This window comes from Engystomops pustulosus, chromosome 8 (assembly GCF_040894005.1).
Source record: "Engystomops pustulosus chromosome 8, aEngPut4.maternal, whole genome shotgun sequence".
Taxonomy (NCBI): domain Eukaryota; kingdom Metazoa; phylum Chordata; class Amphibia; order Anura; family Leptodactylidae; genus Engystomops; species Engystomops pustulosus.
In genome coordinates, this window is record NC_092418.1 from 104,083,432 (window position 1) to 104,106,960 (window position 23,529).

The window sequence follows — 23,529 nt, forward strand, 5'->3', positions numbered from 1 at the left end:
AGATTACACACCATCACTAGGAGGAGATCACTACATACAGATTATACACCACCACTAGGGGGAGCTCACTACATACAGATTATACAGCACCAATAGGGGGAGCTCTCTACATACAGATTATACACCACCACTAGGGAGATCACTACATACAGATTATACACCACCACTAGGGGGAGCTCACTACATACAGATTATACACCACCACTAGGGAGCTCAATACATACAGATTATACACCACCACTAGGGGGAGCTGACTACATACAGATTATACACCACCACTAGGGGGAGCTCACTACATACAAATTATACACCACCACTAGGGGGAGCTCACTACATACAGATTATACAGCACCAATAGGGGGAGCTCTCTACATACAGATTATACACCAGCACTAGGGAGATCACTACATACAGATTATACACCACCACTAGGGGGAGCTCACTATATACAGATTATACACCACCACTAGGGGGAGCTCACTACATACAAATTATACACCACCACTAGGGGGAGATCACTACATACAGATTATACACCACCACTAGGGGGAGCGCACTACATACAGATTATACACCACCACTAGGAGGAGATCACTACATACAGATTATACACCACCACTAGGGGGAGCTCACTACATACAGATTATACACCACCACTAGGGGGAGATCACTACATACAGATTATACACCACCACTAGGGGGAGATCACTACATACAGATTATACACCACCACTAGGGGGACCTCACTACATACAGATTATATACCACCACTAGGGGGAGCTCACTACATACAGATTATACACCACCACTAGAGAGATCACTACATACAGATTATACACCACCACTAGGGGGAGCTCACTACATACAGATTATACACCACCACTAGGAGGAGATCACTACATACAGATTATACACCACTACTAGGTGGAGCTCACTACATGCAGATTTTACACCACCACTAGGGGGAGCTCACAACATACAGATTATACACCACCACTAGGGGGAGATCACTACATACAGATTATTTACCACCATTAGGGGTAGCTCACTACATACAGATTATACACCACCACTAGGGGGAGATCACTACATGCAGATTATACACCACCACTAGGGGGGGCTCACTACATACAGATTATTTACCACCATTAAGGGTAGCTCACTACATACAGATTATACACCACCACTAGGGGAAGCTCACTACATACAGATTATACACCACCACTAGTGGGAGCTCACTACATACAGATGAAAGCCTCTCCAGCCTGAGCTCGGGGATGTATCATTCTACCACCACTAGTGGGAGCTCACTACATACAGATTATACACCACCACTAGGGGGAGATCACTACATACAGATTATACACCACCACTAGGGGGAGCGCACTACATACAGATTATACACCACCACTAGGAGGAGATCACTACATACAGATTATACACCACCACTAGGGGGAGCTCACTACATACAGATTATACACCACCACTAGGGGGAGATCACTACATACAGATTATACACCAGCAGTAGGGTAGATCACTACATACAGATTATACACCACCACTAGGGGGAGATCACTACATACAGATTATACACCACCACTAGGGGGACCTCACTACATACAGATTATATACCACCACTAGGGGGAGCTCACTACATACAGATTATACACCACCACTAGAGAGATCACTACATACAGATTATACACCACCACTAGGAGGAGATCACTACATACAGATTATACACCACCACTAGGAGGAGATCACTACATACAGATTATACACCACTACTAGGTGGAGCTCACTACATACAGATTTTACACCACCACTAGGGGGAGCTCACAACATACAGATTATACACCACCACTAGGGGGAGATCACTACATACAGATTATTTACCACCATTAGGGGTAGCTCACTACATACAGATTATACACCACCACTAGGGGGAGATCACTACATGCAGATTATACACCACCACTAGGGGGGGCTCACTACATACAGATTATTTACCACCATTAGGGGTAGCTCACTACATACAGATTATACACCACCACTAGGGGGAGCTCACTACATACAGATTATACACCACCACTAGTGGGAGCTCACTACATACAGATTATACACCACCACTAGGGGGAGCTCACTACATACAGATTATACACCACCACTAGTGGGAGATCACTACATACAGGTTATACACCACCACTAGGGGGAGATCACTACATACAGATTATACACCACCACTAGGGGGAGCTCACTACATACAGATGAAAGCCTCTCCAGCCTGAGCTCGGGGATGTATCATTCTGCCACCCGCCGCCTCACAATATGGGCAGAAAACCAGAGAATTGGCTTTTATATTCTTTGCGTTCAGAAGAAGGTCAGAGACGCCATCATCACCCACTGACAGGGGTGGCTATTACTGCAGAGTGATGTGCCAGTGCTTGGCGCCATGATGGCTGTGTAACGGGTGCCAGTGCACACAAATGTATGATTACACATCTCTCCAGGGACAATACATAACACTGGCTGCAGAGAGCACAGGGCACAGCAGTGTGAGGTCTGATTACACATCACACCACGGACAATACATAACATTTGGGGCGGCAAGGTTCATAGCCTTGATCACATGGTCTGCAAAGTAACTCCTACTGACAGGCTCCTTTATGTGGATTTTGTGTCACACAAGTTTTTCTCCTTTAAGAATGTCTTGAAAACAAAAAAAAAATGTACAAAAAAAAAATAATCACACAACGTTCTATATATCTTATCCTTGGGTCATGGCCGCTGATGTTACAAAGTAAGGATTTATCCCCTGATCCCGGATGAGACGCAGTCATCCGTACAGGATGGAAAAGGTAGCGCCACCCCCCGCGCCGCGTCCTGGTGGAGATCTCGGCAGACAGATGTCTTCTCCCCGGAGCGGACAGGTGAGGCGCTGCCGCTGACTAATAGCCGCGCGTGTCTTACAGCAGATGACATTAATCCCTGGCGAGTGACAGATAACCCCGCGACAAATCCATCAGCCCCGGGTCAGCGCCGAGTTCTGCTGCACTGCGCCTCCTAATTGAAACCTTAAAGCCACTTTCCAGCTGTGCAGACATCGCCGATAGAGAGCGGCCACCATCATCACATGCCGTGCACGCCCCAGCCGGGCCAAGATACAACACCCGCAATCATCAGTCACCACCACCGCAGCGCACACACCGGAGCAAGCGCTGGCCCACTAGCGCTCACCATCACCAGACAGGAGCAGGCGCTCACCATCAACAGACAGGAGCAAGCGCTCGCCATCACCAGCCAGGAGCAAGCGCTCACCATCACCAGCCAGGAGCAAGCGCTCACCATCACCAGACGGGAGCAAGCGCTCGCCATCACCAGCCAGGAGCAAGCGCTCACCATCACCAGCCACGAGCAGGCGCTCACCATCACCAGCCACGAGCAGGCGCTCACCATCGCCAGCCACGAGCAGGCGCTCACCATCACCAGCCACGAGCAGGCGCTCACCATCACCAGCCACGAGCAGGCGCTCACCATCTTCAGCCAGGAGCAAGCGCTCACCATCACCAGACAGGAGCAGGCGCTCACCCGTCAGGAGAAGGGTCTCACCATTACCAGCCAGGAGCAAGCACTCACCATCTTCAGACAGGAGCAAGCGCTCACCATCATTAGTCAGGAGCAAGCGCTCACCATCACCAGACACAAGCAGGCACTCACCTGCCAGGAGCAAACGCTCACCAGCCAGGAGCAAGTGCTGACCCGTTAGGACCTCTACGTTACTCTGCGTTGCTCTTCTCTGCCCCCTTTCCCGTTTCTCCCTCACCTCTGTGCGTCGCTTTTCTCTCCCCGACCCTCTGCACCTTCAATGTCGTCGACCCATAGCCCCTGGTAGAGGCCTTTGTCTCCCTCTTGTGCCACTCCATTTGAATCCCTTTTCCCCAAACTGGAGATAAATCACACAGTGACAGAGCCGCTATTTTTAGGATAATTGCACATTCATCAAAACCCACACGAAGCATCACCGGCGTTTTATAGCGATCTTAAAATCACGGCGTTAATGAGGAAAAATGTATTCTGGATGCTGAAGCTCGCGGGAAACCATCACAACCGGCTCCTGAGCGCCACCGCCACCACCGCCCCAGGGCCAGCGCCACTCAGTGAGCAACTGATCCGGAGTCCACTCCCTGAAGCCATAATTGGGGAGCACCCCAAACCAGTACCCCCAGAGTTGACCCAAGTTTTGCTTTTATGGTGGATTTGAAAGTTTTATCATGAACCAGAGGAATCAGGATGAACAAGACCCTGTGTATAATATGTACAGAAAGGGCGCAATGTGTGTAACACACGTGTCTAATGCTGCAGTCCCTTAGGCCCCGTCCCTCCTACCTCCACTGCCCGTGTAATCCTTCTAGAATTCTATTCATGAATCAGGAGGACCAGGATGAACAGAGCTCTTGATCCTGATATAGCCCAGATCTAGGGTCATCTAATGTCCAGGTGACGGGTGCCCCCAAAACTCTCCCGGATGCTGAGCCTTGCACCGCAGCGCCGCCCGGGCGGAGGTCCTCAGCCTGTCATCCACAAATCATAGGATACAATACAAAGGAAGAGCAGATGTGACCCGCAGCCCCCGGAGAGAGGACCTCCGCTTCCTCCTGCAGAACGACCCCTCTGGGGGATGACTCCTCTGCCTCTCATACGTTTCAGGCAGAAGCGGGCGGCAGGCACAGCAGGGGTGGCGGGCGACACCACACTCCATCATCTGCAGGCTGCGGCCAGAGTGAGGACGGAGCACAGCAGTGTGAGGACACACCCCTAGTGCACTTGGAGAAGCTACAATCCTGGAATATAAATCCATATGCCACAGTCCTGCTGCTACTAATATCATACACAGTGGTCTACACATCTCTCCAGGACCAGTACATAATACTGGCTGCAGAGAGCACAGAGCAAAGCAGTGTGAGGTCTAATTACAAGTCTCTCCAGGGACAATATTAGTACTGGGTTGCAGACTGCATGTTCACACCGGCTGATAGATCGCTTTAAATTATATATGAAAATAATAATCAGCACTGACAGCCATAAATGGTGTATTCTCCAGCACTCTGTTAGTCTTAATCTCTATCGATGAACCAGGAAGCTCAGGCTGACTATAAATAACAAGACGGTCACAAGGAATTTGAATGTCCATCACTTGGTCAGTTGGGCAGGGGGACAGGGCACTACTGGGGGGTGCAGGGTTTCCTCCGCCACAGCCCATAGTGTATTATGTAGGAAGCCGCCGCACACAATGAGCTCCGAGCCTCAATTATAGCGCGCACGCCTAGCTGAGCAGCCAATTATAACCGAAATAAAAGGGAGACTTCTCCAGGCCGGCGCCGGATAATATTTACACGCAATCACTGGGCTTTTATGAAGTTCTGCTGAACCAATTTGTCTCATTAACCTGAAAATATAACCGAGAATTCTCCGCCCCGCAAATCTGGAGAACAAGACGTTCCCAGAGCGGAAAAGAACAAGAGAAAGACCGTAATGACAGCTGTAAGTCATGGATCGGGAAAAGGAAGTGGGAAAAATCCCAGAAAGTAATCAATGGATAGCCAGACGAGAACAACAATACAGGATACAGGAAGCTAACAGATTGCACCAATAAAGGAAACAGGAAATCAATAGATCCCACTGCTAAGGGAACCAGTAAGTCCATAGATCTCACCGATAAAGGAAACAGGAAGCCAATAGATCACACCGATAAAGGAAACAGGAAGCCAATAGATCCCACCGATAAAGGAAACAGGAAGCCAATAGATCCCACCGATAAAGGAAACAGGAAGCCAATAGATCCCACCGATAAAGGAAACAGAAAGCCAATAGATCCCACCGATAAAGGAAACAGGAAGCCAATAGATCCCACCGATAAAGGAAATAGGAAGCCAATAAATCCCACCGATAAAGGAAACAGGAAGCCAATAGATCACACTGATAAAGGAAACAGGAAGCCAATAGATCCCACCGATAAAGGAAACAGGAAGCCAATAGATCCCACCGATAAAGGAAACAGGAAGTCAATAGATCACACCAATAAAGGAAACAGGAAGCTAATAGATCCCACCGATAAAGGAAACAGGAAGTCAATAGATCACACCAATAAAGGAAACAGGAAGCTAATAGATCACACCGATAAAGGAAACAGGAAGTCAATAGATCACACCGATAAAGGAAACAGGAAGTCAATAGATCACACCAATAAAGGAAACAGGAAGCTAATAGATCACACCGATAAAGGAAACAGGAAGCCAATAGATCCCACCGATAAAGGAAACAGGAAGCTAATAGATCACACTGATAAAGGAAACAGGAAGCCAATAGATCCCACCCATAAAAGGAAACAGGAATTCAATAGGGTCACACAGGCAAAGGAAAGATGCAGTCAATAGATCCCACCCATAAAAGAAACAGGAAGTCAATAGATCTCAACGATACAGGAAGTCAATAGATCCCACCCATAAAAGGAAAGTCAATAGGATCACACAGTTAATGGAAAGAGGAGGTCAGTAGATCCCATGATAAAGGAACCCCGAAGTCAATAGATCACACAGGTAAAGGATACAGGAGGTCCATAGATCCAACGATACAGGATCACGCTGATATGGGAAACAGAAAGTTGATTGACCACACAGAAACAGGATATGAGAAGTCAATAAATCAACCGATACAGGAAACAGGAAGTCATGTTAATAGAGAGGCCACATTGGACGCCCCATGCAGGGGGTGACCGCCATCTTACCTACTAAGGAGTATGGGATTCCTGTAAAGTGTAACTCTCCCCTTGTCCTCTCTGTTAATTCCGGTCTCATTAACTATTGCACCCCCGTAGCCCGGCCATCATTCTCCGCGACTCTCAGAAGCAATTGAACCAAGTATTTTTAGAAACGCAATCTGAGCCAGAACCCTGAGAGGTGTCATTCCATCAGCCCCCCGCCCGGCACCGAGTCAAGAGCCGCCAAATAACCGCTGCAGCCTCACATTAACCCTTCATTAGCTGCAGGTGACATATAGACTCTCATTATTATTATGCAGCAAGTGCCCGGAGCAGAGGACGCACATCTGAGGTCACATGGAAAAATATTTCCAATACACTTTATAATAGACTCAAGGTCATTTATGGTCCAGGGATGTAGAGTCCCATCTGCTGAATACAGTTTATATGTTTATAGTTGTAGATTAGGAATGGGGAAGGGGTGCTGGATAAATATAAGGTTATATGGAACGATTAGGGTCACAGTGGAAGGTTTGGGTTGTAAATAAAGGTCAAAGTGGAAGGTTAGGGTTGTACCTAAGGGTCACGGTGGAAAGGTAGGATTGTACATTAGGGTCACAGTGGAAGGTTAGGGTTGTACATTAAGTACAACCCTAACCTTCCACTGTGACCCCAATGTACAACCCTAACCTTCCACTTGGCCCTAAGGGTCACAGTGGAAAGTCAGGGTAGTATATTAGGGTCACAGTGGAAGGTTAGGGTAGTATATTAGGGTCACAGTGGAAGGTTAGGGTAGTATAAAAGGGTCACAGTGGAAGGTTAGGGTAGTATAAAAGGGTCACAGTGGAAGGTTAGGGTAGTATATTAGGGTCACAGTGGAAGGTTAGGGTAGTATATTAGGGTCACAGTGGAAGGTTAGGGTAGTATATTAGGGTCACAGTGGAAGGTTAGGGTACTATATTAGGATCACAGTGGAAGGTTAGGGTAGTATATTAGGGTCACAGTGGAAGGTTAGGGTAGTATATTAGGGTCACAGTGGAAGGTTAGGGTAGTATATTAGGGTCACAGTGGAAGGTTAGGGTAGTATATTAGGGTCACAGTGGAAGATTAGGGTAGTATATTAGGGTCACAGTAGAAGGTAAGGATTGTACATTAGGGTCACAGTGGAAGGTTAGGGTAGTATATTAGGGTCACAGTGGTGGATTAGGGTAGTATATTAGGGTTACAGTGGAAAGTTAGGGTTCTACATTAGGGTCACAGTGGAAGGTTAGGATAGTATATTAGGGTCACAGTGGAAGGTTAGGGTAGTATATTAGGGTCACAGTGGCAGGTTAGGGTAGTATATTAGGGTCACAGTGGAAGGTTAGGGTAGTATATTAGGGTCACAGTGGAAGGTTAGGGTTCTACATTAGGGTCACAAATTTGGGTTGATTGATGGTTTCACAAAGTCCTTACTCTGAAACTTACAGAGTAGGTTATTATCCAGAACCGGATCCTCCGCCCACAGGGAATCCTTCATAACGGCCTCATATATATCGTTTAGGAAGGCGCCGGACATCAAACAAGCCCCAGGAAGCCCGTGAATTCTTAATGAACCTAATCATTTATGGTAACGTTTCCATCACCTCAGGCCAAACGCCTCTCCAAAAATTGATTGGAAATTAATTTCCTTTGTGTATCATCAGGAAATGGATTATTTTTACATTTATGACATTTTATAATCATTACTGATATAAAGTCATTGTGAGAATCCGGCCGGGGAAAAGACATAAACCAAGGAAAACACAAAAGAAAGAGAAGAAAAGGACGAAAAGTGATAAAATAACAAAAGGTCAAGATAATGAAAATCAAAAAAGAGAATATTACAAAAAATAACAAAAACTGAAGAAAAGGAATAAATACAAAGAAATAATATAAAAACAAGATACTTCTATCCCTCCTCCAAACACAGGGCCGTTTCCCATCCTCCCCCTGGTGATGGAGCGGCCAGTCCTGTATCTTGCACTACCAGGCATCGGGGTGTCCAGGTCCAGGTTCTCAACCCCACACCCCCACCCCCCCCATGTGATAGAGCGACTGGTCTTGCACTACGAGGCATCGGGATGTCCTGGTCCTCACCCCCACCAGTGTGATAGAGCGGCGGGTCCTGTATGTTGTTCAATGAGGCGTCGTGGGTCCTGGTCCCGGTTCCCATCCTCCCCCGGTGATGGAGCAGCTGATGCTGTATCTTGTACTATGAGGCGTTGGGGTGTCCTAGTCTCGGTTCCCATCCTCCCCCGGTGATGGAGCGGCCGGTCCAATATCCTGTACTATGTGGCGTCGGGGGTCTTGATCCCGGTTCCCATCCCTTCCCCCAGTGATGGGGCGGCCAGTCCTGTATCCTATACTAGGAGACGTCGGGGGTCCAGGTTCCCATCCTCCTTCCGGTGAAGGAGCAGCCGGTGCTGTATCTTGCACTACGAGGTTCGGGGGTCCTGGTCCCGGTTCCCATTCTTCCTCGGTGATGGAGCAGCGGGTGCTGTATCTTGTACTATGAGGCGTAGGGGGTCCTGGTCCCGATTCCCATCCTCCCCCGGTGATGGAGCAGCCGGTCCTTCATCTTGCACTATGAGGTGTCTGCAGGTCCTGGTCCTGGCTCCCATCCTCCCCCCAGTGATGGAGCGGCCAGTCCGGTATCTTGCACTATGAGGCGTCAGGGGGTTCTCGTCCTGAGTTCCCGTTCCCATCCTCCCCCCGGTGATGGAGCGGCCAGTCATATATCTTCACTATGTGGTGTCGGGGCTCTTGGTCCCAGGCCCCATCCTCCCCCCAGTGATGGAGAGGCCAGTCCTTTATCTTGTACTAGGAGGCGTCGGGGGTCCTGGTCCCGGTTCCCATCCTCCTTCCGTTGATGGAGTGGCCAGTCCTGTATCTTGCACTACGAGGAGTCAGGGGTTCCAGTTCCCATCCTCCCTCGGGTGATGGAGCAGCCTGTTCTGTATTTAGTAATCTTGTACAATGAGGCCTTGAGGGCCCTGGTACCGATTCCCATCCGCTCCCATGCACCCCGCGTGATGGACCACCTGGTCCTTTATTTTGCACTATGAGGTGCCTGCAGGTCCTGGTCCCGGTTCCCATCCTTCCCTCGGTGATGGAGCGGCCGATTGTGTATCTTGCAATATAGGCGTCAGGGGGTCCTGGTCCCGGGTTCCGGTTCCCATCCTCCCCCCCCTGGTGATGGAGTGGCTAGTCCTATATCTTGTACTATGTGGCGTCAGGGGTCTTGGTCTCGGTTCCCATCCTCCCTCCGGTGATGGAGCGGCCCGGTCCTGTATCTTGTACTGCGAGTCGTCGGGGGGTCCTGGTTCTCATCCTCCCCCCAGTGATGGAGTGACCGGTCCTGTATCTTGTACTAGGAGGCGTCGGGGGTCCTGGTCCCTGGCCCCACTTCCCATCCTCCCCTGGTGATGGAGCGATGGAGCGGCTGGTCCTGTATCTTGCACTATGAGTCGTCGGGGGGTCCTGGTCCCGGTTCCCATCCCCCGGTGATGTCATCTGATAGGAATCTGCGTGCAGCTGGTCGCCTCTGAATGGAGCAGATCGCGGATGGAAAAGACTCGGCCTTGTACATTCTCACCGCGTCTCCGCTCTGCACACAAACATTTATCTTCTGCTTTAATTTCATTATTTTTTGTGTTTTTTTCCCCATTCTTCCTTTGAGAACAAAGCCCAAGAGCCGCGTCCAGCAATCCGCAGAATAGAAGAGGGAAAACAACAAAAACTCCTACTTCACAAGTTGTGTGGCAGGACGGGCCGGGGGGGGGTCTCTGTGCACCCCCTCTATTCTCAGGCGCCATCTCAATGCACACAGGCAGAAGAATGGAAGTGATTATGAGGCTGCAACGCTGTGACGAGGCTTCAGCTCTGTGCAGCTTTTCTGTGGTTTATCATTTTGTCTCTATAATCTTTTCCTTTCTTCTCGGAGCCTTTAGAAAGGAGCGAAGCCGAGACAAAGGCTGCGGATACACGAACCACATGCGTCCCCCTCCCCTCCTCCTATGGATGGTGTAGCACCTACGTATAGCCCTGGTACGGGCCGGTTCTGCTCTTTGCTATAACTTCCTGCAGACCCCGGCTTTGATCTGTTCCCAGCCTCCGGATTGTCCTTATGATTTCCAGAAGGCAATGCCGCGCTATTTATTTATGGATTGTCCCAGGAGTCGTGTGCCGGCAGCTGGTGACGCTCTTATGTGATAAATGATCTCCGTATGGAACACAACCGTATGCTCGTAACCCTGTCCACCTCCAGTAATCCGCCATCCTCAGGAATAATTCCAGATTACAGGAAATCAGGGAATATGGAGATGAATACTGACGAGAGGCCGGAATATTTAACACCGCACAATGTCTAATGCACTGCCATACACCCGTCAACCCAACATGAACCCAACACCCTGACATAAACCTAATACAACACCAACCCCCTACTATGAATCTGAAACACATAGATCCAACGACCCACCATACACACTATGAACCCAACACCGAATTATGGACCCAATGACCCTCCATGGATCCGACACAACACCCTGACATAAATCTGATACAACACCATAGACCAGATGCCCCACTGTGGAGGTCTCAACAAAACCTGATACAGCAACATAGACCCCGCACCCCACCAAAGACCCGGCACCCCACCAAAGACCTGACAGCCCACAAAAGACCCGACAGCCCACCAAAGACCTGACAGCCCAACACAGATCCGACAGCCCACCAAAGACCCGACACGTCACGACAGACCCGACACCCCACAAAAGATCTGACAGTCCACCATAGACTTACCTGAACATGAGAAATATCATAGACTCTATGGCCAAACACTAATTCAACACTATGGACCCGATGCCAAATCACGAACCCAACAATCCTCCGTGGATCTGACACAACGCTCTGACATGATTCCCATAAAATGCCTTGTGTGAATATGATCAGAGGAGGATTTCTAAACTCACACGGAGATGTGTCCTGGCGAGGTGCAGACAATGTGGCCGCAGCCACTGAGGTCTGAGCCGCGTCTTCATTGTATATTCTACATTTTCTTGCATTTTGGGGAGGACCCCTGTATCCGGATCTTGATATGTCTATGGGATCAGATCTTTGGGGGAAGAGACGGATCTGGGTAAGGCGGAGGTCCCAGGGGTATAATCCCCCTCCCCCATAAACAAATACAAGGGAACAAAGAGAATATTGCATCAATGCTGCGAGATGGGAACGGATGGGGGTGGTAAGGTCAGTTTTGGGGGTCAATATATTTAAAATGTGCAAATTTAAAAGCTTCATCGAATGCGGGATGCTGGACTGATTGTGACAGGAGGGGGGTCCAGCAAGGTCCCACGGGTCTACATGGTGCGGAGGCTCGATGGCGCTGACAATCCTGGGGTAGGAGGCAGATTCACCTCTCAGGAGTCTGGGAAAGCTGGGTGACCGTAACGCAGGGTAAAACTGACTCCAAAACCTGCCCAAGGAGATGGTGGGTGACGTGCGGCGTATTCTCCCAGATCATCTGTCTGCCGCAGGATCTGTGTTGGACTTTCATTGTTTAGAGATTCTCTGCATCCACAGAAACCGCACACATGAAGAACACACGTGTGAACATGGCCTTACCAGGGATAGAGTGCGTCCTCCTGCAGCCGCCGGACAGAGGCCTTCCCGAAAGACGCCATAAATCTGTGCTGCTGACAGACTCTGAAGGCAACAGCTTCAATTTATAACGTCAATTTGTTGCAAATGATATTTTATGGGTGTTCTCCACGCGTCGTCCGCCGAAGCAAAACCAAATGAAAACGTATTACAGCATCCGGCTATCGGCAAAACAATCCAGCCTGCCGTGGACGCCACTCGTAGAGCCGATCCCCCCTCCCCCGCTCCACTAACTCTCCATCCAAAACTTCTCCGATAGAAACCAGAAACACTTGTGCGGCCCTGGATACGGATAACCGGGTTATTCTGCAGCAAGAGGCTCCCGGGAACACTGTAAGGACCCCCAATACCTGCAGAACGGAGGAAGTGATAACAGGTATCATTCATACAAGATGACGACCCCAATCCTCCATCAGATCCAGCCCCTCCAGGATGCCCCCCCGGGACATAGAGAATCCGGCCCCCCAGGACGTAGAGGATCCGGCCCCCGAGGATGTAGAGGATCCGTCCCCCATAGGACGTAGAGGATCCGTCCCCCATAGGACGTAGAGGATCCGGCCCCCCCAGGACGTGGAGGATCCGGCCCCCCCAGGACGTGGAGGATCCGGCCCCCCCAGGACGTGGAGGATCCGCCCCCCCCAGGACGTGGAGGATCCGGCCCCCCCAGGACGTGGAGGATCCGGCCCCCCAGGATGTAGAGAATCCAGCCCCCCAGGACGTAGAGGATCCTGACCCCCCAGGACGTGGAGGATCCAGCCCCCCCCAGGATGTAGAGGATCCAGCCCCCCCCAAGAAGGAAGTAGAGGATCCAGCCCCCCCAGGATGTAGAGGATACAGCCCACCAGGACGTAGAGGATCCTGACCCCCCAGGACGTGGAGGATCCAGCCCCCCCAGGATGTAGAGGATCCATCCTCCCCAGAATGTAGAGGATCCGGCCCCCCCAGAATGTAGAGGATCCGGCCCCCCCAGAATGTAGAGGATCCAGCCCCCCCAGAATGTAGAGGATCCGGACCCCCCAGAACGTAGAGGATCTGGTCCCCCAGGATGTAGAGGATCCGGCCCCCCAGGATTTAGAGGATCCAGCCCCCCAGGATGTAGAGGATCCAACCCCCTAGACGTAGAGGATCCAGCCCCCCAGGACGTAGAGGATCCAGCCCCCCAGGACGTAGAAGATCCAGCCCCCCAGGACGTAGAAGATCCAGCCCCCCAGGACGTAGAGGATCCAGCCCCCAGGACGTAGAGGATCCAGCCCCCAGGACGTAGAGGATCCAGCCCACCAGGACGTAGAGGATCCAGCCCCCCAGGACGTAGAGGATCCAGCCCCCCAGGACGTAGAGGATCCAGCCCCCCAGGACGTAGAGGATCCAGCCCCCCAGGACATAGAGGATCCAGCCCCCCAGGACATAGAGGATCCAGCCCCCAGGACGTAGAGGATCCAGCCCCCCAGGACATAGAGGATCCAGCCCCCCAGGACATAAAGGATCCAGCCCCCCAGGACATAGAGGATCCAGCCCCCCAGGACATAGAGGATCCAGCCCCCCAGGACGTAGAGGATCCAGCCCCCCAGGAAGTAGAGGATCCAACCCTCAGGATGCAATGTATGAGGTGGAGATGGATAATAAAGCGGGGTGACAATTTCATTGCGGTGTCCGTGGTGGCGGTGACTCAGCGTCCGGCCCCCTCCCCGCCACGGCCGCACTCATGTTAATTTTCATAATACACTTTGTCTTATTTATTACTTCAATTACAGAGATAATCCCAGAAATACAATTCCCTGATAATCCGGCGTAATTTCCATAGTAATTGATCTTTTATTTATTACATGGGAGAAGCGTTCCGCGAGCGGCGCTATTATTTCAGATCGCTTCTGTAATAGCGGCATTAAGTAAAGCCCCGGAATTACAGGAGATAATCACAACGTCTTCCAGGTGGAGGAATCTCATAAAGAAGGAGTGAGACACGGTCACCCCAACCCCCGGTCAGCGCAACATCCCCGCACCACGCCAGCACCAGGAGAAACGCATGTGGTGTCATTATGAAACTCATGTAAATTGTCACCCAGCTGCCACAGTAAACTCATTCATGAACCAGGAGGCCCAGGATGAACAGGAGCATTCAATAGAGGGAGGTCTGGAAGACATCTGGAGTCTGATAGGATCCTATAAGGATGGAGAAATGCAGCACTGGTCTTATTCATGAACCAGGGGGCTCAGGATGAGTAGGTGCAGTCTATATAGGGAGGTCTGGAAGGCATCAAGGGACATCTGGAACATGATAGGACCCTATAGGGATAGAGATATGCAGCACTGGTCTTATTCATGAACCAGGAGGCTCAGGATGAGTAGGTGCAGTCAATAGAGGGAGATATCTGGAGCATGATAGGACCCTATAAGGATGGAGATATGCGGCACTGGTCTAATTCATGAACCAGGAGGCTCAGGATTAGCAGGTGCAGTCTACAGAGGAAGACATCTGGAGTATGATAGGACCCGATAAGGATGGAGATATGCGGCACTGGTCTTATTCATGAACCAGGAGGCTCAGGATGAGTAGGTGCAGTCAATAGAGGGAGGTATCTGGAGCACGATAGGACCCTATGAGGATGGAGATATGCGGCACTTGTCTTATTCATGAACCAGGGGGCTCTGGATGAGCAGGTGCAGTCTATAGAGGGAGGTCTGGAGGCATCGTGGGACATCTGGAGTCTGATAGGACCCTATAAAGATGAAGATGCGCGGCGCCGGCCTCATACATAGTGCTACTCCCATTCCTCATTCCCAAACACTATAGGATTTCCATAGAGAGCAGGATACACAATGTGCTCCCATACAATGCCGCCCGGGAACGAGGTCCAATCAGCCATTCCAGCGCCTTTGTTCTGGACTCTCCTACCCATCATGCACTGCGGAGGTAGGTGACCCACCCTGTCCTTCATCGCTCCCTGTGTTTGACAAGCCAAAGAATTGCCAATGAGGCCCCAATTTGCAGGACAATGGGGCGAGTTGTTGCGGAGGATCCCGGGTCCCTAATGCACCGTGCAGCCTCTATAGAGAAACCTCATAATGTGTCTCTGTTAATGATCCGGTCACGGGGGGCGCTGCGCCCCGCTTCATTAACTCTTTCCCAGAATGTTTGTAAATATACACAACACAGGGGCAACCGCTGCCCGAGGAGACAAAGCAAACCAGGATCCAGGAGGAGAACGGGAGCAATCATACAGAACTCTGAGAGCCTCTGCCAACATCTCTGCTTGCTGTCAGTGAATCAGAACACGCAAGGCCTCGCTCTGGATTAAGGCCCCTGGGGGGTTTCCATGCAGGTTCACACAGATTGTCTGCTGGATTTCTGAGGATAGGCTCAGGGGTGTCCCAGTGTTTGCCCCACATTCTGCTTGTGTAGAGAACTTGTTACAATGTATCAGTGACGACAATCATCTGAGGACACACTGGGATTTATCCAGCTGCAATGATACACTGTAACAAACCACCTGCAGGGGGACCTCCACCATATATATATACATGTAGTGACTAATGGTTGCACGACCTGCGACCTCTGGGAAAGCTGGGTGACCGGTGGCCCCTGGAGGCCTGATGTGGAATCACATGCAGGAGCTGGGGCGAGGCAGTGCCAGCAGGAACTTCTGAAAACTAAATCCAGATGAACAAAAGAATCTGCAGCAGAGTTTGTGAAGTCACATAAGCCAATAACTACAAATCTGCTGCGGGACGACCAGCAACCAACATGGCGGCAGATATGACCTCGCACAACCAGGGGAGGTCACACATGACATCACCTACACCAGATATAACACATGTAACCACTGAGAAACAAAGCCCTGACACCACAGGAGCTGACAATCACTGCACCGATAATAAGGACATCACACACTTACCAGCAAAACATCACTGAACGCTCATCCTCACTGCCGGGGCCAGAGGTCATCCACAGGGACCTGAGGAGAGACACAGACACGTCAGCCCCAGCAATAGATCCCCAGGTTATACAGGCTGTACATATATCCGTATTTACAGGAGATCCCCAGGTTATACCGGCTGTACATATATCATTATATACAGGAGATCCCCAGGTTATACCAGCTGTACATATATCATTATATACAGGAGATCCCCAGGTTATACCAGCTGTACATATATCATTATATACAGGAGATCCCCAGGTTATACCAGATGTACATATATCATTATATACAGGAGATCCCCAGGTTATACCGGCTGTACATATATCCGTATATACAGGAGATCCCCAGGTTATACCGGCTGTACATATATCATTATATACAGGAGATCCCCAGGTTATACCGGCTGTACATATATCATTATATACAGGAGATCCCCAGGTTATACCGGCTGTACATATATCATTATATACAGGAGATCCCCAGGTTATACCAGCTGTACATATATCATTATATACAGGAGATCCCCAGGTTATACCAGCTGTACATATATCATTATATACATGGGATCCCCAGGTTATACCAGCTGTACATATATCATTATATACAGGAGATCCCCAGGTTATACCGGCTGTACATATATCATTATATACAGGAGATCCCCAGGTTATACCAGCTGTACATATATCATTATATACAGGAGATCCCCAGGTTATACCAGCTGTACATATATCATTATATACAGGAGATCCCCAGGTTATACCGGCTGTACATATATCATTATATACAGGAGATCCCCAGGTTATACCGGCTGTACATATATCATTATATACAGGAGATCCCCAGGTTATACCGGCTGTACATATATCATTATATACAGGAGATCCCCAGGTTATACCGGCTGTACATATATCATTATATACAGGACATCCCCAGGTTATACCGGCTGTACATATATCATTATATACAGGTGATCCCCAGGTTATACCGGCTGTACATATATCATTATATACAGGAGATCCCTAGGTTATACCAGCTGTACATATATCATTATATACAAGAGATCCCCAGGTTATACCAGCTGTACATATATCATTATATACAGGAGATCCCCAGGTTATACCAGCTGTACATATATCATTATATACAGGAGATCCCCAGGTTATACCGGCTGTACATATATCATTATATACAGGAGATCCCCAGGTTATACCGGCTGTACATATATCACTATATACAGGAGATCCCCAGGTTATACCGGCTGTAATTATATCATTATATACAGGAGATCCCCAGGTTATACCGGCTGTACATATATCATTATATACAGGAGATCCCCAGGTTATACCAGCTGTACATATATCATTATATACAGGAGATCCCCAGGTTATACCAACTGTACATATATCATTATATACAGGAGATCCCCAGGTTATACCGGCTGTATATATATCATTATATACAGGAGATCCCCAGGTTATACCGGCTGTACATATATCATTATATACAGGAGATCCCCAGGTTATACCGGCTGTACATATATCATTATATACAGGAGATCCCCAGGTTATACCGGCTGTACATATATCATTATATACAGGAGATCCCCAGGTTATACCGGCTGTATATATATCATTATATACAGGAGATCCCCAGGTTATACCGGCTGTACATATATCATTATATACAGGAGATCCCCAGGTTATAGCGGCTGTACATATATCATTATATACAGGAGATCCCCAGGTTATAGCGGCTGTACATATATCATTATATACAGGAGATCCCCAGGTTATAGCGGCTGTACATATATCATTATATACAGGAGATCCCCAGGTTATACCAGCTGTACATATATCATTATATACAGGAGATCCCCAGGTTATACCGGCTGTACATATATCATTATATACAGGAGATCCTCAGGTTATACCAGCTGTACATATATCATTATATACAGGACATCCCCAGGTTATACCAGCTGTACATATATCATTATATACAGGAGATCCCCAGGTTATACCAGCTGTACATATATCATTATATACAGGAGATCCCCAGGTTATACCGGCTGTACATATATCATTATATACAGGAGATCCCCAGGTTATACCAGCTGTACATATATCATTATATACAGGAGATCTCCAGGTTATACCAGCTGTACATATATCATTATATACAGGAGATCCCCAGGTTATACCGGCTGTACATATATCATTATATACAGGAGATCCCCAGGTTATACCGGCTGTACATATATCATTATATACAGGAGATCCCCAGGTTATACCGGCTGTACATATATCATTATATACAGGAGATCCCCAGGTTATACCGGCTGTACATATATCATTATATACAGGAGATCCCCAGGTTATACCAGCTGTACATATATCATTATATACAGGAGATCCCCAGGTTATACCAGCTGTACATATATCATTATATACAGGAGATCCCCAGGTTATACCGGCTGTACATATATCATTATATACAGGAGATCCCCAGGTTATACCGGCTGTATATATATCATTATATACAGGGGATCCCCAGGTTATACCGGCTGTACATATATCATTATATACAGGAGATCCCCAGGTTATACCGGCTGTACATATATCATTATATACAGGAGATCCCCAGGTTATACCAGCTGTACATATATAATTATATACAGGAGATCCCCAGGTTATACCAGCTGTACATATATCATTATATACAGGAGATCCCCAGGTTATACCGGCTGTACATATATCATTATATACAGGAGATCCCCAGGTTATACCGGCTGTATATATATCATTATATACAGGGGATCCCCAGGTTATACCGGCTGTACATATATCATTATATACAGGAGATCCCCAGGTTATACCGGCTGTACATATATCATTATATACAGGAGATCCCCAGGTTATACCGGCTGTACATATATCATTATATACAGGAGATCCCCAGGTTATACCAGCTGTACATATATCATTATATACAGGAGATCCCAGGTTATACCAGCTGTACATATATCATTATGTACAGGAGATCCCCAGGTTATACCAGCTGTACATATATCATTATATACAGGAGATCCCCAGGTTATACCAGCTGTACATGTATCATTATATACAGGAGATCCCCAGGTTATACCAGCTGTACATATATCATTATATACAGGAGATCCCCAGGTTATACCAGCTGTACATATATCATTATATACAGGAGATCCCCAGGTTATACCGGCTGTATATATATCATTATATACAGGAGATCCCCAGGTTATACCGGCTGTACATATATCATTATATACAGGAGATCCCCAGGTTATACCAGCTGTACATATATCATTATATACAGGGGATCCCCAGGTTATACCGGCTGTACATATATCATTATATACAGGAGATCCCCAGGTTATACCGGCTGTACATATATCATTATATACAGGAGATCCCCAGGTTATACCGGCTGTACATATATCATTATATACAGGAGATCCCCAGGTTATACCGGCTGCAGCAAGCTCTGTATCACTATATACAGAGATGTGTGACATATGTATATATGGGTTATGCCCAGGTTATAGCAGTGGGCTGTATGGTCAGTCTGTGCCTCCCTGTAAACTTCCATTATAAATTCCATGATTTGTCTCTCGTTCCCTTTTCCCACGATCCCCGGCTGCTTATTTTGGGTTTGGTCTGATACATTCTGGGAAACTTGTGCTTTCTATCGGACAATTCCCTATGGAGAATTCTCTTGTTTCTACAATCCCACAGTTCTGCTGCCGAGTTTATAAAGGGTTAATGGGTCTGACATATGATACATTGTACACAGATTATAGAGAGTCACATGAAATGTTCATACTGGGCCTCCTGGTTCATGAACCTCCGCTCTACAGTAAAGCAGTAGGTGCAAGGGATGTAACAATCCAGAGTTCATTGAGGGTCTGTGGAAAGCTGGGTGACGCCCCCTTGTCTATTCACCTAAGGAATGTGACCTGTCTCTGTTGTTGGGAATTCACTGATGGAGGATCGGGGAGGGGGGACTCAGATGATTTGGGATTTAATGCCGTGATGAGGATAATCACAAGATGAGGGATTTGCATGAAAAAAAATCTAAAAAAATTCTCGGTGCCCCTCTTGTGGGGACAGCCCCCGGCCCGATCCCTTTATCATTCAAATCTGAGCCGCATCCAGTCAAAGAGCAGGGAATTCAGGTCAGAAACAATGAGGGAGAGACAAGCATCCAAGAAGGGGGGCAAAGGGACCAAAGAGAGGCCGAGCGTGCAGGAGGACCCCCCAGGCATTAGGATACCCCACTATGCTGGGCTGTCCTAAAATGTACTAACCTAAAGAAGTAGCCCCTGGTTCTGTGGTACCTGGGGTCCAGGGACTCCTACAGTAACATCTCTAAAGTGAGTAGTGTAGTCAGACCCCCTCTCCCCATCGTCTATGTACAGTGGTTTGCCCCATAATGACCAGCGGAGAGAGCTCTGGAATAGACCATTGTACTAAGAATGGGGGATCTGACTACACTAAAGAAAATCCAGAGAAGGTCCCAGTACTGAGGGGGGGGGGGGGGAGATGGACCGCGCTGGACCCCCTTAAGGTGCTGCTAGGGCTTCTATATCCAGACACTATTTAGAGCACATTATCCCCCCCCCCCCAACCCCCAAACTATTACTAGACACAAAGTGAAGTGTAAGAGGCCAAGAGAACATATAAATACATGAAGCTAGTAACAGGCGAGTCAGGGGGAGCAGCGGCCGCTCAGTCACCGCTCATCTCCCCCGGGTACAATCCGTTCAGGCAGTCGTATTCCTTCCCTAGATCCCCATAGATTTCGGATGAATTACAATATAACAGCCGCTACAAATTATTCTCTATTAATTAGGGAGGATGTACGGAGCGTCCTGCCCCTCCCCCGCCACCAGAACTTACGCCAAAATGAGCAGAAAACAGGAGGATAAATCCCAGCGGCGGCGACGGAGGGCAGATGGTCATAATCATCGGATAAAAGAGCGCTGCACATTCACGGATCCACGCACGTCCTGACCCGCCATGTCCTGTGCACGACCTGCGCTGACATCTGTCTGCGCACTTTCTAGGGCGTCGTCCACACACGTTTTGTGCGGTGATATATGGAGAGCGCACATCTGCTGCGAGATGCCACAACGCCGCCGGGAGCCACGAGCGCGGATAAAAGCAGAACTTCTGATTAACAAGGTTTTTATGTTATCCGAAGACGCCGCCGGCGCAAAATTAACAAAGAAAATCAAAGTGTTTGTTTTCTTCTAAACTCGGAGACAATTGATTCGGAGCTGATGAGAATTAACCCTTCAACTACCGCTGAGCCCTGATCACTAGAGGGGGTAGGTATTATGTGAAGCTTAAAGGGATCGTCCAGAACAAGAAAGACACGTAGACGCTGAGGGTTTGTTACAATTGCATCCAGTCTAGAGAATCCTCCGTGGGATAATCCCGGACTCCAGACTGATACAATGTATCGGGGCAGAACTGAAGAGATTGTCCTGCTGCACTGATACATTGTAGCAAACCCCAGTCGTAGCTACAGATCCTGCTCCGGATTATTCCTATTCACTGAATGGAATCAGAGATATTAATAATAGAGTTTAGCGCTGCTAATCCCGGAGACGCCAAGACATGAATGGCGACAGTTCTCCGTGTTTCACATTCTCTGATTGCAGTCAGTGAATATCAGTCACTTCAGAGGGGTCTCATCCCTGGGATCACACGTCACGATGGGGAGAGAGATAGTTTAGAGGTTTCGTGTTAAATACATGAAGTTCCATCGCTCCCAGTCTCCAGAGGACGGAAGATCAAACCCAAATCCATCCTAATTATCTCCAGCCAACCACACGGAACCATAATCCATCACACAGGACAATGGGGGAGATCTGAGACCCCACTAACGCACCAACAGGACCTGAACTGTGATGGTCACGCAGCACAATGGGGGAGATCTGAGACCCCACTAACGCACCGCCAGGATCTGGACTGTGATGGTAACACAGGACAATGGGGGAGATCTGAGCCCCCAATAATGCACCGCCAGGACCTGAACTGTGATGGTCACGCAGGACAATGGGGGAGACCTGAGACCCCACTAACGCACCAACAGGATCTGGACTGTGCTGTCCACACAGGACAATGGGGGAGATCTGAGCCCCCAATAATGCACCGCCAGGATCTGGACTGTGATGGTCACACAGGACAATGGGGGAGATCTGAGACCCCACTAACGCACCGCCATGACCAGGACTCTGATGGTCACACAGGACAATGGCGGAGGCTGTGTACGGGTTCACCTCCATCAACGCCGCCAAAACCAACATGGGAGAGGCCGGAATGACGGATCAGACACCTTACCTGATGTTCTATGCACAAAATGCAGATTACTACAGTTGGCCTTTCCTGTAAGCGGTAGTCCTACTACTGGCATTGGTGGCACCGCCATGGGGACGGACATACACCCGGATCTCACAGCACCGATCAGCCATATACAGAATATCCTGGGAAATGTGGTCCAGAACTAACTGATGAAGCAGAACCCAAGGACTTCTCACATGTTCCTCTTCTCTCTATTACTTTCTATCACAGCTTCCGTCCCTCTGGGCGATTACACCTTGTTTTTTTCTCGCATTTTCTCCGGTTTGCGCCCGGCAAACTGAGCAGTAACTAAACCTGCGAGGTGAATCCCTGCGAGAGGAAGGTTCAGATCCAAATTACAGAATTCACTGAGAGGAGAAATTACCTCGGAGCATTGGGACAAGTCTTTGTTTTCTAAAAATATTACGAGAAGCCGAGCGCAGATTAATTCTATAAAGACTGCAAGAACCTGATTGATCCGACCCCCCGGCCGCCACAGAGCGCTCCTCAGCCCCCGCTCCTTGTACAGATCAAACACCTGCGGGTGAAGAGCCGAATCTGTGCCGGGAGGATGAAAGACTCAACACTACATTATACAGCGACGTGTCCTCCGACCACAAGACAACAGAGGAAACCACAGCCATAAAAAACAATGAGCGGCCCAGACTACATCCTGTATTATACTCCAGAGCTGCACTCACTATTCTGCTGCTGTTGCAGTCACTATGTACATACATGACATTACTTATCCTGTACTGATCCTGAGTTACATCCTGTATTATACCCC

At 48.7% G+C, this 23,529-nt stretch overlaps 1 protein-coding gene across 4 annotated transcripts in view; it reads right to left on the bottom strand.

Annotated features, from left to right (window-relative positions):
• Positions 1-23,529, bottom strand: part of SEMA5B (semaphorin 5B) — a 146,766-nt gene that overhangs the window by 89,665 nt on the left and 33,572 nt on the right. For 2 of the 4 annotated variants that reach the window (XM_072122082.1, XM_072122083.1), the window contains exon 2: positions 16,333-16,392. The exons of 1 other annotated variant lie outside the window; for it this stretch is intronic. The gene's annotated coding sequence lies outside the window, so the exon portion shown is untranslated. Of the gene's footprint in view, positions 1-16,332; positions 16,393-21,293; positions 21,315-23,529 lie in introns of those variants that run through there. One more of the 4 variants, XM_072122084.1, reaches the window with a different exon arrangement.